Source organism: Coenobita brevimanus, chromosome 65 (genome assembly GCF_032717465.1).
Source record: "Coenobita brevimanus isolate Jiangsu-jjx chromosome 65, ASM3271746v2, whole genome shotgun sequence".
In the NCBI taxonomy this organism is placed as follows: Eukaryota; Metazoa; Arthropoda; class Malacostraca; order Decapoda; family Coenobitidae; genus Coenobita; species Coenobita brevimanus.
The window spans coordinates 41127306-41145074 of NC_137018.1; the positions used below are offsets into that span (position 1 = coordinate 41127306).

The following is a 17769-nucleotide window of genomic DNA, read 5'->3' on the forward strand; positions in this document are numbered from 1 at the left end:
CCCATTCCTCCCCCTTCCCCTCCCATACACCTTAGCCTTACCTTACCTCACCCACCCCAGCCTAGTCCATCCCAACTTAACCCAACCTAACTTAACCCTGCCCAACCCTCCCTTAACCTAGTGTAACCTAACCTAACCCTAAACCATCCCCAACTCAGCCAAACCTTAGTAATCCCGACCACAAACCGACCCAGTCCCTAACGCAGCCAAACCTAGCCGAACCCAGCCTAGTCCTCAGCCCAACCCAACCTAACGCCGTCTTTCTTTATTTTATGGTAGCGAATGATCACTTAGCAAATCCTTCCCACTCTCCACCACACCTAACCCCGCTTCCCCACCTTCATTCCCCACTCCCTACATCCCCTTCCCCCACTAACCCACGTAAACCTCTGGGCTGCTGCGGTGTCAGTGGTGAGGCTACAAGCGACGGGGTCATCTTAACTTAGCTGTGGAGAGCGGCGGGGTCGTCTGTAAGTAATATTAAACTGCACCGTTACGTAAAGTTGTGATTTATGGATTACGGCCCCGAGCGGTGACGAGAAGAGAGAGAGAGAGAGTTGAAAGATGTACCAGCGTGCGAGCTAATGAAATGATGACAGTGAAAGATTTACAATAAAGTAGGGAGGAGGAGAGGAAGGGAAAGATAATAGCGAGGAGTGAAAGAAATTTAACAGGTAGTGTGGTGAGGAATGTCGGCTGTATGAGAGAGAGAGCAGGGTGAGGACGCAGGAAGCTCCAGGAAAGAGAAATGAAGAGGCTGAGGTGAGGAAGAGAGAGCGAGGGAAGTGACATGACAGGTGAGTGATGAGAAAAGTTACGAAAATAGAGAGAGAGAGAGAGAGAGAGAGAGAGAGAGAGAGAGGAAGTGTGACAGGGAGTGATAAGAGGAAAGAGGAGGAAGGGAGCGAGTTGCCCCCCCCTTTTTTCTTTTTTTTTGTAAGTGGAGAAAACTGTGTGTGTGTGTGTGTGTGTGTGTGTGTGTGTGTGTGAGAGAGAGAGAGAGAGAGAGAGAGAATCAAACTGGCGAAATAACATGGTAATGAAGAGAACAGTAACTGAAGATGCTGAGAACAGGTTTGATAACACCAGCCCTTATGTGTGATCCTTGTTTATCCTGTGGTCGTAATATACTAATTTGCCGAAGCACATTGTAACTCCAGGAACAGCGGAAGTCCTTGGTGTCGTAGTCAGCAAGTTACGAAGTTACTGAACTATCCGCCTAAATCAAAAGTTAGCGTTCGTGTAGAAAATTTAGCAATGATTTAATTTTGTATATGATGAAAGGGGGTGAAGCAAGCTCACTGTGATTACATGTATATCCTTTTTATTCTGTATTATCAGTGTACAGTTGCAGACAGTAATATTCATCATCATTTTGGTCGAGTAATTTTTAACCTCTGATATCTTCATGTTTGAGGGGCTTTGAAATTGGTAATACTGGGATTTTAAAGGTCATTGCTCGTTGCCTTGGTATTGCTCTCAGGTGACTCGATATTTTCCCTGCAGTTATACACATAAAGCCTACACGTAACCTTCCTCTGTCATTCATTTTTTTTTTTCTGGGATCTCTTAACACCTGTCACTTCCCTTTGAAATTTTTATATCAATGTGTGTGTCTTTGCTGAGTTTTTATTTGGTGTGTATTACCTGAGAGCTTTTATTACGTAGTTAACGCATAACAGTTGTGACATTGAAGAGGTTGATGGGAATAAAAAAAAAAAGGGGGAAAAAAAGAATCAGAGGACAAAACACGAAATGGAGACGTTCTTGGGAAAAAAAAAAAAAGTGGAGATCGTCGGAGAATGAGCAGAATAGCGACGTATGAGCGGAAGAAACGAAGGACAAAGATCGAATAAGAAATGGGAGTGATGCAAAGGAGAAGGTTAAAAAGAAAGTAAATTTTTTTTTTGTGTGTGTGGGGGGGATTATTGGATTAAGGAGGGTGAAGAGATGGAATAAAAAGAGAGACTGTATCACAAAGAAGAATGGGACGAAAAGGAGGAAGACATTATGAATTAAATATCAGTTAAGGGGAAATGAAAAGTAGAAAATGATACACAGTTCCAGAACAAAAAGGGGGGGGGGGGCAATTGGAAACGAGAAAGTGACAGGGAAAAAATAAACAAAGGCAGCAAACTTATGGAGAACGAAGGTTGAACAGAGACGAATTTTAAAAAGTATAAGATAGTTAAAAAGGGAAGTTACAGAGCACTGAAGAGGTGAGAGAGAGAGAGAGAGAGAGAGCACATAGAATGGAAAAAAGGGTGAAGGAGGGAAAAGGAGAAAATGGGAAAAGAATATGAGCGAAAAAGGATAGTAACAGTGGACAGTACGGTGAAGAAAGGAAAAGTGAGGGAGCAAGAAGAGAGGGGAAGAGAAACGAGAGGATAATTGAAAGGGGAAGGGTAATAGATTAGAAGTCGGGAACGAGAGAGAGAGAGAGAGAGAGAGAGAGAGAGAGAGAGAGAGAGAGAGAGAGAGGCGATAAATAAGAAGATTTAGAGGATTAAGGACAACAGAAATAAAGAAGAATGGGTAATAGATTAAAAGTCGAGAGAGACAGAGAAAGACAGTAGGGGATAAATTATAAGATTAAGGACGACCGAAATTAATAGGAATGAGATAAAAGAAAGAGAAATGGGAGAAAACGAAATAGGGATAACTATGGATAAAAAAATAAACTTCAGGCAAAACGAGGACGGATATCTGAAACGATCCGTCTATCCTTATCTGTCTATCTCTAGCCAGACTCCATAATCCCATAAGGGGTGGCCGTTTGTCTTTGAGCTAATTGTTTTACGGGTAGGGGCACTTACCCTCCGCCAACCCACTTGCTGACATGTATCTGAAACGAGAGAAGGAAATAATGAGGTGAGAAGTAAATTATAAGTAAATAGCAAAAGAAGTAAAGTGAGAAAGTAATAAAGGAAGGTAGAGAGAAAAGTTAATAATTGGTAGAGAGCGGGAAAGAAAATTGAGAGAGATAAGTGAGCGAGAAAGACATAAAAGCAAAAACAGATTAGGAAATAAGACAGTAAGAAAAAAAAAAAGGAGGGAGAAATGGGAGTAAGAGAGGTGGAAGGTTGTGGAGAGCGAAAATAAAGAAGGGAAAATATGATTAAAAAAGAATATTATGGAAGAGAGTAGGAAAAGAGAGGGAGAAGAGAGGGAAAAAAATAGAGGAAAGAGGAAGAAAAGAACACAGATAATGAAAAATATGAATAGACTAAGAAAGGGAGGAAAAACAAAGAAGGAAAGGAAGTGAAAAACGAAAGAGATAAATAAAGAAAACTGGAGAAGAGGTGGGGAAGGAAAAATAAGAGAGAAGAGAGGGAGAAAGAAAATGAGAGAGAAAGGGGAGAGAGGATAAGTGGAGAATGAGAGGGTAATAGGAAAGCCATCAAGTGCGCTTAGGACGGGGTTTGGGTTGGGTTGGGGAGGTCTGACACGAGAGAGAGAGAGGAAAAAAAAAAGAGAGAGAGAGAGAGAGTAAAACTGAATATGGAAGACAAAAAGAAGAGAAATACGTGTAAAAAAAATGAAGGGAATGTTAAGGAGGTGGAGGCGGAGTAGGAGGAGGAGGTGGAGTCGGAGGACGAGGACGAGGACGAGGAGGAGGGGAAAAGCAAGAACGGAGAAGGCAGTGGGAGGAGGAGGAGTTAAAAGGAGACTGTATAAATGAGGAGAGACTTTTTCATTCTAGCAAAAAGCCAGATCAGAAGGTTCAAAGCCCCTCCAAAAAACTTCCCTTTCAAAGACAGCTAACAAACTGGAGAGAGAGAGAGAGAGAGAGAGAGAGAGAGAGAGAGAGAGAGAGAGAGACTTGGAAAGGGCATATCTAGTGAGGAATCAATGGCCAAAATAGCCAAGGAACGAGAGAGAGAGAGAGAGAGAGAGAGAGAGAGAGAGAGAGACTTGGAAAGGGCATATTTAGTGAGGAATCAATGGTCAAAATAGCCAAGGAACGAGAGAGAGAGAGAGAGAGAAATCCATTTAGCAGTCCTATAATGTAAAGAAAATCTACGAGCTACAGTAGTTTGAATGTTGTGTGTGTGTTTGTATATATATATATATATATATATACCGGTATATTATATATATATTATATATACCGGTATATTATATATATATTATATATACCGGTATATTATATATATATTATATATACCGGTATATTATATATATATTATATATACCGGTATATTATATATATATTATATATATATATATATATATATATATATATATATATATATATATATATATATATATATATATATATATATATATATATATATATATATATATGGATAGATAGATAGGTAGATGTATACATAAAGAAAAAAGATAACCGAGAAATAAGGAAAAGGGCCAGGGATAATAAAGCAGATATAAAAGATAACGACGGTACGAGATAAGGGGATACACCTTGATAATAAAAGGTAAATGGCAGCATGAGCACGGAAGAGAGAGAGAGAGAGAGACAGTCAGACAGACAGAGACAATGTTATAAAATTGTGGGAAAGAAAGTTGAAACTCTTGCATTGGAGGAAACTGGAGAAAAGTGAAAAACAAAAAGAATGATTCAGAAGTTGTAAAGAGATGATTGGGGATTTGGGAAGGTTGCAGAGGGGGAGTAAAGCGAGAGATGTTGGAATTATGAGAAACAGCCTTGACGGTAATATTAAACAGCAACAGAATATTGTTTACGGTAAATGAACTTTAGTTCTGTGTGTGTGTGTGTGTGTGTGTGTGTGTGTGTGTGTGTGTGTGTGTGTGTGTGTGTGTGTGTGTGTGTGTGTGTGTGTGTAAGGAGAGAGAGAGAGAGAATCATCATAGAAGAGGTGTCTGTATCAGAAGCCCTTCATCCTCAACAGCCTTACCTTGTTTTCCATGTGTACATAAGAATAACAGATGTAGAACACGGTCCTTTTATCTCAATCAAGATAGGAATCAGGAGATAAAGAATGCACTGTTGCAGTACCTCTCTCTCTCACACACACACACACACACACACACACACACACACACACACACACACACACACACACACACACACACACACACACACACACACACACACACACACACACACACACACACACACACACACACCTTCCTTTGTGGTGGAAGTCACGAAGCAGCTTGGGCAGTTGTTGGTGGGATAGCTGCAGTGTGGGTGGGGGGGATAAGGGGATTGGGGTTAGTGCCGATCCCCACCTCCCACCCTTTTTAGTCTCATTTCACAGCATTAGTATGTGGTGCGCATTTTGCCTCCCACGCCATACCCGAAGGACAGTAGGGTTGGTAGAATAATCATCAGTCAGTGAGAAGAATGGCATATGGGTGGCGAATAATTATTAATGATAGGGGAATATTGGAGAATATGATAGAAAAAAATATGACGATGCCTGAGTGAAATTAGTATGCATAGGGTGGATGAATTAAAGTGTATGACCTTTTTTTTTTTTTTTTTTGTAGAACTGTACATGAGTTTATTAGTATGTATAATATGGTAGAGGTAGAAAGAGTGTTTGAGAGTACTTTTCATTACAAGTGTACGTGCATAAAGTGAGGGTAGAATTACCGTATGTGGAAGACAGAGTGTGTACGTGAGGAAATAAGTACAGTGTATGCATAAATAACGCATGTGTATTGGGTTAAATGAGTGTACATCTGATAGAAGGAATGTGTGGCAGTAAGATGAGTATGCATATGATGGAGGAAAGGTATACGTGGATGAATTGAGTATGCATATGAGAAAAGGTGTGTGTACGTGAATGAAATGGGTATACACATGATTGGAATGATGATAGAGGAGGCCACGTTAAATATAATGAGTATACATATGCTGTGGAAGAGTATGGTAGTAAAATGGGTATACATACGATAGGAGGAGTGTATGGTAGTAAAGGAGAGAGGGGGAGTAGCAGGTAAGGAGCAGTGGCTGGTTAATAATGCATCTCTCACTGAATAATGGACTCACCGCTCGATACTCGCCCCCGTCTGGTACTTGTGGTAGGTGATGGCGGTAGTGGGAGTGGTAGTAGTGGTGGTAGGTAGTGGGAATGGTAGTCGGTGGTGGAGGTTGTTATGGTAGGCGTGGTGGGAAGCGGTGTTACTGGAGAGACGAATTGTGGTAGGTGATGGTGGTAGTAGGAATAGTGGTAGTTTATTGCTGTATGAATGTTAGCTCAGTACCTGTGGTGGGTAGTGGTGTTGCTGGAGAGAAATTGTGGTAGGTGTTAGTAGTAGGAATGGTGGTAGGTGGTGTTGGCTGTAGTGGTGGTTAAAGTAATTGTGATGGTGGCTAATACTACTGTGAGATTGTGGTTGCGGGTGTTTTCAGTGTAAGGTGTTCTTGGTAGCAGTGTGAAGGTAGAAAGGGGTGTAGGCAATGTAGTGATGGGGGCAGTGTTGCAGCAGCGGTGGTGGTGGTGGTGATTGTTGGTAGTAGTAATGGTTGTGGTGGCGGTGAGTTGCAGGTATGTGGCAGTTAGTGGTGGTGGTGATTGATAGTTATGGATAGTGGTAGTCGACAGAGCGGTAATTGCAGCGATTATAATAATAATAATAGTAATAATAATAATAATAGTAATAATAATAATAATAATAATAATAATAATAGTAGTAGTAGTTGTAGTAGTAGTAGTATAGTGGAAATGGTGGTGGTGGTGGTGAATTGTAGTAGTTTTGGTAGTGGTAGTTGCAGTTGTAGTGGATGATAGTAGTTGCAGTAGTGTTGGTAGTGGTTGTAGTATTAGTGGTGGCAGTTAGCGAGTAAGTTTATGGATGGCGGTGTTTCACTGTCTGATGGATGGCAGCCGTCATGTTATACTGGCACATGATGACAAAGGACCATGTTTGCCTAAATTGAACCTAAGTGCTGTTTTGGTCATTACACTATGTCTTTATTGTTGCTTGCCTGACATCACCGTTTCAGTTGCTGTTATTTCGCTTGGCATTGTTGCTTAATTATTATTATGTTGATTAGATAATTCCCTTCCTCTCTCTGTATAGTTGTAGTGCGTCTTTCAGTCCTCCTGGATTGGGTTCAGCCCCACTCAGGGACAGACACTTTGGAGGGCGCAGTAATATGTCCTTTCACGTGTTCTCAGATGTTCGCACATTGTCGAGGCTTCCTCGAAGACACAATACAGACTGTCACTCACAATCCTAGTCACTCCAACAGTTCTCACTCTCTTTCCTCATCCTGCGCACCAAAAGCCTTCTACACCAATGTCAGTGCGTGAAGCATTCGTTGGGTACGGGTCTGTCCTCCAGTGACAGCATGAGATGCTCTTTGGCCGTAAAGGAACTGCTGACGTGCAGGACCAATAAACAGTGACGAACTTATAGTATGATTGTCCTCATGTCAGGCGTGTGCAAGCTGGCCGCTACAGTATGTGCATACTGTGCATACATTATAGCCCGCAAATATACGTTGTCCTGTGCTTGTCTAGTGCGACAGTTGCTGGACATTTACTTTTGTCATTGTTTACCCTCCTTGCTTGACCTTTCCCTAAGAAGTTTGCCATTTACTTTAGTTGTTTGACATTTACGTTGGCTGCATTACGTATCAGCGGGGACGGAGATGATAGGATACAGCCCACGTTATCCAGACGGTAGCTGTTAAGGCGACTGGAGTGAACTGATAACTGTCTTCCTGTGTTGGTGTTAGTATGTATTTACCCCGCCACGAAACACCTGGGGAGGGATTCACAAACATATTTACCATCGATTCAATATCGTAACTTGGATTTGTGTTTGCAGGCCAGATAATTTTGCCAGTGTCAGTTGCCACGGATTCACTAAACTGATTTCCAAAGTCCACTGAGAGAGGCGAGACGTGACAGGACATGTAATGCTGAAAATACTTAGGACTTCCTTTCTCCACTGGTTAGAGATTCCCGATTAATCCGTTGTAGGGCAGGATGTCACTTGAAAATTTTGTTGTGGATACTGTCAGAGTAACCTACGCTGCTGAAGGAGACACAGCCATACCCGTGAAAGTATTAATGGCCCAAAGATAAAGCCCCCCCCCCCCTCTCATGCATACCCAACACTAACGATGGTTTCACAGCAAGCGTTGTCTATGTTCGTATATTTATCGTTAGGCAAATATTTCTGAATGATAGTGTGTATTGTTTGTATATAGAATTCCTACTGCATGTTGTATTGATTACAGCCGTTTACATACACACACATAAAATGCCGGAGAATACTTTCAAATGTTTCATCCACTGTTTTAAAATGTGAAGACTTAATGAAAAAGAGGTACTGTTTGGAGCAGCTGTACGTTGCTCTTATAGTTGGAATTATTATTTTGCTAATGGTAGTGCATTAAATTTAAGGTATGAATTGGCTGACATACTATACAGTTCATTATATCTAGGAATTCCTTGTTAAAATATATATATATATATATATATATATATATATATATATATATATATATATATATATATATATATATATATATATATATATATAAAACCTCACCAGTTCAAAAGTATCCTAAAGCTATATAAAATCGTCTGAAGATTGCAAGCATAAGACAAAACCACGTCGTTGGATTGAAGGGGTTAATATTTGCCTGTCTGCTTGACACTGTTTCACGAGTTGACTAACATTTTCCAGTTGACGCAGCATATACCAGGAAAATGTTTGTGCAGTTGTTTGGCATTTACATCGGTCTTTGTCAACCTTTGCCGGCCATTTGTAACATTGTCATAACCAAGGCCCATAACATGGGCCTTGGTCATAACGTGATGCCATTTGGTACCGTAGTCTTGGAGGTGGAGGTGAGGTAGAGGTGGTGGTGGTGGTGGTGGTGGTGGTGATGATGTATGAGATGCAAGTGGTGGTGGAAATGTTGCTGGAGGGGAAGGAAGTACAGGAAGCGGAGGGAAAGGTGGAGGTAAGGCTGTTCTCTCCGCACCCCCACACAATGTTGTAAAATAACTCTGGCATCGACCTTGACTCCTTTACTCTTGTCCGGAGCTCCTCCTCCTCCTCACATCGCTCTTATCTCTTCTTGCTATCCTTCCTGCTAATCCTCCATCCCTCTTACTTGTGCTGCTCTTCATCCTTTCAGCTTTTGCTGCTTCCTCCTTCTCCTCCCTCCTCCCGTATTTCTTATATCTCCTCCTGCTCTTTCTCTTCCTCCTCATCCTTCCTTCTTCCTCCTCCTCATACTTTCTCTTCCTTTTCTGTTTCTGCACGTCCTTTTTTCCTTCTCCTCCTCCTCCTGTTTCTTAATTTTCCCTTTTCTCCCGCTATTTCCTACTTCTCCCTTTACGTCTCCTTTTTCTTCCTTCTCCTCTCTCGCCATCCCTCTTTTCCTCCCCTTCCTTCACCCACACCATAACCATCTTTTTCATCTTCTTCCACTATCCCTCCGTAATTCCTTTCCTCTTTCTTCTTCACCATCCCCCTCCTCTGGCGTCTTTTCCCTCCCCCTCCATTATCCCTTCCACCTCCTCCTTCCTGCTCCCCAACTTTTCCTCCTCCTCCTCCTTCCTGCTCCCCAACTTTTCCTCCTTCTCCTCCTCCTCCTCCTCCTCCCTGCTCGCGACGTCTCCAGCTCCCCGGTTGATATACGTGGGAAATGTGTCATCTGTCGCCTCAGCTTAGGTAAGGGGAAAAAAAAAAAAAAGAAATATTAAAGGGGAAAAAAAAAACGAATGGAAGTGGAAACCGAACAAAACACTTATCCTTTCCCTGAGCACTTCGATCTGGGGTTTGAGCTGCAGTTTTCATTTATTTTCGGCTTCTATGCTTTTTTGCTTTTAGTTTTTTTTTTTTTTTTTTTTAATAGTGTTTGGCGGGTGTGTTTGTGTCGGAAGGGCTTTGATATTTCTGGGAGTTGTGTGTGTTTTTGAGCGGATGGAGTTTGGGTGCTGTGGGGGTGGTTTTAGCTGATGGTTGTGGTTGTGGGTGGTGAGTGAGGTTGTGGGGGTGATGGTTGTGGTTGTGGGTGGTAGTTGTTGTTGTGGTTCATGGTTGCAGTATTGGGTGGTGGTTGTACGTGTGGTTGTGGTTATAATTGTACTTGGGGTGGTGGTTGTGGTTGGTGGTTGTAGTTGTGGTTGTAATTGTAGTTGTGGTGGTGGTTGTGGTTGTGATTGTGGATGGTAGTGGTGGTTTTAGCTGAGAGTGGTATGTATGATTCTGAGCGGTAGATGTGACGGTAGTTGCACAGTATAATCGTCTGGGACGGAAAAGCAGCCATTAGGTAAGTTAAGTCTTTTTGTAGTTGTCAGATTATAATATTAATATGTTTCAGCCTTCCGTAACAGATTACAACCTTTACACACTTGAGGTCCGTCTTAAGCTGTGACATCGTGTGGAGGTCGCCGGATTGTAATGAACCGTTTAGATGCGGTGAGTTTCTCAGATGAATAAAATCGTCTGGCATTAACTGGAAGAAAATACAAAGTTATCGGGGGTAATAATAGTTCTGAGCCTCTGCCAGTGCGGTGTTAGTCACTGCATTGAATAAAACTGTGAAATCCTGAACTGAATAAAATCGACTAAAATTAAGCGGAACAAAACACAGTAATATTATCTGTGGCAGCTAGAGTAAAATCCAGATCATCATCATCGTGAAGTGTAGGGCTAGCGTCGTGGTACAGTGGTTCAGGCAGTGGTGGTGGTGACTGGAGTGTGTGTTGTGGTATTTTAGGGGTGGTGGGTGTCAGTGGCAGTTGCTGGTTGAATAGTAATTGTGGTGTGGCTCTCACTGGTGGCACAGTTGTGTGTGGGGAAGGTACATTTATAGGTGGCAGTGCTATTTGTAGTGCATCACCCCTTCAACACGACGCTTCTGTTCAGACCGGGAGTCTCTAAAGGGTTAGAAATAAGTTTGTATTGTAGGTGGTATATACAGGGAGCTTCGTAACGTCTTTTCTGTAGCGATTTATTTGGCATGATGCTCGTTAACATTTCCTGGCATGTTATTATATAGTTTTTATATGAACGAAATTCGCATCTTATGATCATACTATCGACAAAGTTTGCATTGATAACATACAAGATACTGAGAAGTAATGTTGTGAATAAGTCTGTGAGGAATGGGTGTCACGATATTCCAAAGCCGTGTAGAATACGACCCATAGTCTTCATTAAACCTGGCCAGGATGTAACACCATTTTTAGTTAGTTCTTGATACCCCCCCCCCTCGATTATTAATAGATTTTTTGGGGTTGAGGGAGTTTGGATAGTTGTGGTAGTTGCCGGGGTTGTGGTAGTAGTTGGGGTTGTGGTAGTTGCCGGGGTTGTAGTAGTTGTTGGGGTTGAGGTAGTTATGGTAATTGTGGTAGTTATTGCGGGAGCTGTAGGAGTTGTGGTAATTGTGGTAGTCACAATTATGGTACAAACTTTTAATTGTTAATCCGTTGGTAATTTTGGCTGGCTTAGTGGTGGAAGCGGTAGAACTTATGAAGAGGAGTGAGTGGTAATGAAGAGGAAGGAGGATTAACGAGGGGAGTAATGATGGAAGATGAGCGCTGGAGGTAATGAGAGGAAGTGAGTTGTTAAGGCTGGAAAATTGAGAAAGATGAAGATGCAAGTAAGAGGCCTGGTAAAAAATGAAGGTGATTTGTGAGTAAGGGGAAAAACGAGCATTGGGTGAGAGGGAAAAGTGAGACTGAGAAATGGATGAGAGAGAGAGAGAGGCGAGTGTGTGAAATTAAGAAAATGCTAAAAAAATATGACATTGGACCTGAGAAAGACGAAGTAAGAAAAACTAAAATTGAAGATTGCGAGTGAGGTGAAAAACGAGGATTGAGTGAGGGAAAAGAAAAATGAGAGGGAGGGCTAGGGTGGAGAAAAGTGAGACTGAAAAATGGAAGGAAATATGGGAGTGTGAGTGTGTGTGTGTGTGTGTGTGTGTGTGTGTGTGTGTGTGTGTGTGAGAGAGAGAGAGAGAGAGGTGCAGCAGTGTGAGACAGAAGATAGAGTGATTGAATGCATTAATGAGGAGTGATTATGCTTGCGAGAAAATAAGAAAATGGGGGAGTGAATGTGAGAAAGTGAGAGAAGTGAGGATAATGGTGGAGATAATGAAGGGGCAACTTGTGCTTCATTAGTTAGTCACTTTCAGCGACCTCATCTTCCCTCCCTGACGAGGATCCCGAAAGAGAGAGAGAGAGAGAGAGATTAAAGGGTTAACCCCTGGAGCTAACCATGGGTTAACCTGAGAGGGGATACTCGTAGCGGAGGTGGTGGAAGGCAGGGAGCGAGGCGGAGGAGGAATGGAAAAAGGAAGAAAGTGAAGGAATGAAGGAGGGAGGGAGGGAGAGGGGGAATGAAAGAGTGAAGCAGGGAGAGAAGGAATGGAGGGTGGGAGGGGGGGACAGAGAGAGACTGAAGGAATGAAAGAGAGTGAGAGGGAGAGAGGTAAGGAGGGTCGGGGGTAGAGTGTGGGTGGTAATATAAAATGCAGTAATAGCGTGTAATGAGGTGAAATAAAAACAAGGAGAAAAATGTAATGAATTAGTGAGGGGAAATGAGTGTGCGGGCGGGAAGGCAGGGCAGGGCAGGGGAGAGGGAGGGGATGAGGGAGGAGGACTGAGAGAGTAAGTCAGGACGGGGAGGGAGTGGGGGAGAGGATGGGGATGAGAGAAAGGATGAGAGAGAGGAGGGAGGGAGGGAGAGGAAGAAAGAAAGAGAAAGCGAAAACGAGGAGGATTTAGAGGGGGTGAGTAGGAGGGGGAGTGGGGTAGGTGGGATGGAAGAAAGAGATGGGGGCAGGGAGGTGGTGATGAGAGGGAGTGGATGTAAGTGGGATGGGAAGACAGGTAGTGTAAATGAGATTGGTGGTAATCTTGTGAGTGAGGGAGGGAGGGAGGGGAAAGCGGAGGGAAGGGGGAGGGAAGGAGGGGAACAGGGGGCGTGGAATTAAGAGGAAGGAGAGCAGTGTGTATGTTGGTGTGGGGAGGGGGATGTTTGCCTGTGTGTTCGTATTTAATATTCTTTTTGTTTCTCTTCACAGGTTTGTTGGTGTAACGTGATGCTGTAACTTGGGTGTTATGGTGTAGGCCTAAAAGTATTCATAAAGGTAAGAGCGGCTGTGTTGGGCTGAATGTGACTTAAATTTATCATCTGAATGGTGAAATTGCCTTCCGTTTACAGTGGATATAATATACGTGTCGCTGGTGTTGAGAGAGAGAGAGAGAGAGAGAGAGAGAGAGAGAGAGAGAGAGAGAGAGAGAGAGAGAATGTGAATATGAGATTGAGTGGTGAAAGGGCGCGTGAATAAGTAAGATCGAGGGAGTGTGAATGTGAGAGGGAGGGAGGGAGAGTATTTGTGTAAGAAATGGTATAAGGGAGTGGAAGTGAGGCTGTTTGTGAGGTGGATGAAGGAAGTGCGAGAGTGACGGTGTGAAAGTGAGCGAGCGATAAGGAATGTGGAATTGAGTGAGCGATAGAGAATGTAAGTGAGCAAGACGGAAAGTGAGTGAACGACAGGGAATGTGGGAGCGAGTGAGCGAGAGGGAATGTGAAAGTGAACAAGAGAGAATGTGAAAGTGAGTGAGCAAGAGGGAATGTGAAAGTGAGTGAGCGGGAGGGAATGTGAGGTGCGCGAGAAGGAATGTGAGAATGAGTGAGCGAGAGGGAATGTGAAAGTGAGTGAGCGAGTGAATGAAAGTGAGTGAGCGAGAGGGAATGTGAAAGTGAGTGAGCGAGAGGGAATGTGAGTGAGTGAGCAAGAGAGAATGTGAGTGAGTGAGCAAGAGAGAATGTGAAAGTGAGTGAGCGAGAGGGAATATGAGTGTGTGAGCGGGAGAGTGCGAAAGTGAGTGAGCGAGAGGGAATGTGAAAGTGAGTGAGCGAGAGGGAATGCGGAAGTGAGTTAGCGACAAGAGGTGTGAAAGTGAGTAAACGAGGAGTGAAAGTGAGCAGGCGAGAGGGAGTGTGAAAGTGAGTGGGACTAGTAAAGTGAGTGAGCCACGAGACTGCGGAAGTGGGTAAGCAAGGGGAAAGTGTGAAAATGAGTGACCAAGAGGGATGTGAAAGTGAACGAGGGGAAGTGTGAAAATGACTATGGAAGAAGGGGTGTGAATATGAGGGAGTGAGGTAGTGAGTGTGCGAGAGGGGATGTGAAAGTGAGTGAACGAGCGAGGGGGAGTGTGATAGTGAGCGAGAGGGGTGTGTGATAGTGAGCGAGAGGGTGTGTGAAAGTGAGCACAAGAAGGGGTGTGAAAATGAGCGAACGAGAGGGGATGCGAAGAAAGGGCGTGTAAAAGAGAGTGAACGAGAGGGTGTGCAAATGTGAGAGAGAGTGGGAGTTTGAGAGGGCAAGAAATATGGGCGAGTTTGAGGAAGGCTGGAAAATGAAATGGTTCGAGGGGTCCAGAGGCGTAAGAGAGAGAGAGAGGACCGTATAAGTGTGAGTGAGTTTGTGAGGGTGTGAAAGTGAGGGAATAAGGTAGAATGTGATAACCGAGTGTGAATGCTAGTGAGATGTAGGCTGAGTGTGAGTGAATTTTATAAGTGTGAGATTTGAATGTGAAACTGCGTAGGAATAAGTGTTAGGATAAGGAGTGAATTGAGAGAGAGAGAGAGAGAGAGAGAGAGAGAGAGAGAGAGAGAGAGACGTGATTCCACTATCTCTTGCGGTCATCGACTTTGCCCACCCCTCCTGTCATCCCATTCTTCTCTCCTGCCTTTCTTTTCTCCTCCTTTCTTCTCTCATTTCCTCCTTCCTATCTTTTCTTCGCGATCAGCCCCTTTCCTCTGTAAATGTCCACTCCCTTGCTGTCCCTCCCTCTTTCTCTTCTGCTCGTTTTCCTTCCCCTTCTCTTATACACAGTAGTGCATGCTTGTCATTTTTACTTTTTCTTGCCGGCCTCGGTCGAAAGGTTTGGTGGGTTGGGGCCTTCCTGCCTTAATCTTCTTATCTTCACCATGTAGAATTAGATACCATAGTTAATCTTTTCTAATATATAGTCTTGAACATTAGATCTGTTGCTGTTTGCTTTCCTTTGTGTCATTGTACCTCCTCTCCTTTTCTCTCTCCTTTCCTCTCCTCACCTTTCCCTCCCTTCCTTCCCCCGTCTTTGTGCTTTCCTTTGTTCCCTTTTACCTCCTTTCCTGTTCTCTATTCTCTCCTCTCCTCTCCCCTCCCCCCTTCCTTCCCCCGTCCTCTTTCTGCCCACCTGTCGCCCTAGCCCCCCTTCCCTTTCATCCTTTTGTCAATCCCTCCCATCTGCCGCTACCTTTAATCACTCACAGACCCCCACCTCGCCCTCTTCCTCTCCCTCAATACCATTTTCTCACTACCACGTCCTCCTCCTCCTCCTCCTCCTCCTCCTTCCTGTCTGCACATAGTGATTTCTAACTGTTCTTCTCTCCCCTTCCCTCCATACCTTCTGTTCTCATCCTCAGCCCTTCCTTTCTTTCCTTCATTTCGCTGTCCCATCTCCGTCTCTATATCCTGCTTTCCGTCTCTCCCTCCTCCTTCCTGCCTTCCTCCTACTTTTTCATAACGTGTCTGCCTGAATATGCAGTAGTATAGATAACTTTGTCTTCCCTTCTGCCAGCTTTAACACTACCTTTCCGTTATTCTTACGTTTTTACTTTCTTTTGTGGGGTATCTCCTATTTTCCTATACCACTTACCCTGCAAAGACTTCCTTACTCTGTTTGCTTCCTTCCCTCTCCCTGTCTTTGTCTACCTTCCTGTCATTTCTCCTGTTTGCCCTCCTGCCTCGTCTCCTACTTACCTCACGCCCATCCCTCCTTTTCTTCTTGTCTCCTCTCTTCAACCCCCTTGCCTGTCTCCCATCTGCCTCGTTTTACCTCCCTCCTTTTCTCACTTTCTTTTGACCCCATCCTCTCTCTTCCTATCAGTCAGCATCCCCTTTGTCCCCTCCTCCCTCCCCTTCCTCTCTCCCAGTCTTTCTTTGGTCCCTCCCCACACCACCTACTGCCATTTCTCCTAGTCTTTCCTCCTGCTCTTTTCTATTTTCTCCATCTCTGTCTGTCTCACAGCCTTCATCATCTCCTCCTCTCCTGACTTCCTCCATCACGCCCCCCCCCTCCCGACTCCCTATATCACTTCCTCCCCCCCTTACTCCCTCCATCACCTCCTCCCGTCCCGACTCCCACCATCACGTGCTCCCCTTCTGAATCCCTCCATCACCTCCCCTTCTCTGACTCTCTCCACCACCTCCCTTTCTCCCTGACTCCCACCGTTACCTGCTTTTCTGTGCTTGTCTTCAGCTGATAGATTGGTTTTGTAAGTTATAACCTTCCCTATACCAAACAGCCACGAAAGGAGCAACAGGTACATTGCTGTTTGCTTTCCTTTGTACCTCGCCTCCTGACTCCATCACCTCCTCCCCTCCTGACTTCCTTCCTGTTTCCTCCCTAGACTTCCACCCTCCTATCTCCCAGCCTTCTCTTCTCCCAGCTCCCTCCATCTGCCCCTCCCTGCCTACCTCCCGCCCTCCCCACTGGCTGGCTGTGACCGCACTTAGGGTGATGAGAGGTCCCCACCTGTGCCTGGATTACCATTAGTTACTGAGGCAGCCAGGCAGAGAAGCTGGCAGGCTGACAGGCGGGAGAGGCAGAGAAACAGGTTGACAGAGGGCAGTCAGGCGGAAAAGGCAGAGAAACAGCCATGTTGCTGGGGAAGCAGGCAAAAACAGATAAGACGACAGAAAAAGAAGCACTCCGGCAGAAAGGCAGGTAGGTTGACAGAGAGGCAGATTGGCAGAAAGGTGCAGGTGGACAGAAGGGTAGGTAGGCAGGCAGGCAATTGAGAGGAAGAGAGGCAGACAAGCAGAGATAGATAGATTGGCAAACAAGCAGAGATAGATAGATAGGCAGGCAGGCAGAGAAGCAAGCAGGAAGGCAAGCACGCGAGGAGGTAGGCAGAAGCAGGCAGGCAGCAAGGAAAGAGGGGATTAAAGAAGTTGGGGAATGTGGGAGACGGAAGAGAGGAGGAGAGGTTGAAAGAGGGAGGAAAGAAATAAGGAATGAGAGTAAAGGTATGGAGAACTTGTGAAAAGTTGGGGGGAATGGGGTGGGAGGGGAGAAAAGGGAGGAAGTTGGGAGGTATGAAAGGAGGGAGACAGTAAGACAACAGAGGAGAAAAGGTAGTAAGAAACAGTGGGAGGGGGAGAGAAACAAGAGAATGGAAGGAAGTGAAAGAAAAATGGCAAGGAATGGAAGAAGAAATATAAAACCATGTAAAGGAAGAAGAGGGAGGGAAAGACTTGGAAAGGGAGAAAAGGAAGAGAAATACAAGGAGAGTAAGCGAGATGGAAATTGAGGGAAAGTAAGAGAAAGGAAGGAGAGCAAGGAACAAAGGAGGGGAAAGGAAAGAGAGAACAGGGAGGAAAAAAAGGAAAGTAAGAGAGGGGAAGGAAAGGCAGGGAAAGTAAGAGAAAAGGGGGTAAGAAGAAAAAACACACAAAAGAGGAAAGAGATGGGGAGATAAACGAAAAAGGAATAAGGTAAGTGAAAAGGAAAAAAGGGAAGGGAAGAGAGAGAGAAGAATAAAAAAGGAAAGGAAGAGGTAAAACGAAGACTAAATAAAAACAGGAATTAATGACAGGGAGAGGAAAAGAATGAATGAAAATATGGAAGGTACACGGCACGCGAGGGAAGAATACACGAAGAGGGAGAAGCGAAAGACAAGAGAATGAAAGGAAGGTAGAAGAGAAGAGAGGGAAAAGATAGGATAAGAGAAGGAATAATATGGTTTGTCTGTCGCTGTAGCCTGAGGACACATTTCATATTCCACTCAGTGGACTTT

General features: G+C 44.2%; 1 long non-coding RNA gene across 1 annotated transcript in view; it reads left to right on the forward strand.

Moving 5' to 3' along the window:
* LOC145404981 (uncharacterized) overlaps positions 1-17769 on the forward strand; it is a 456920-nt gene that overhangs the window by 315623 nt on the left and 123528 nt on the right. The gene's annotated exons all lie outside the window — the stretch shown is intronic.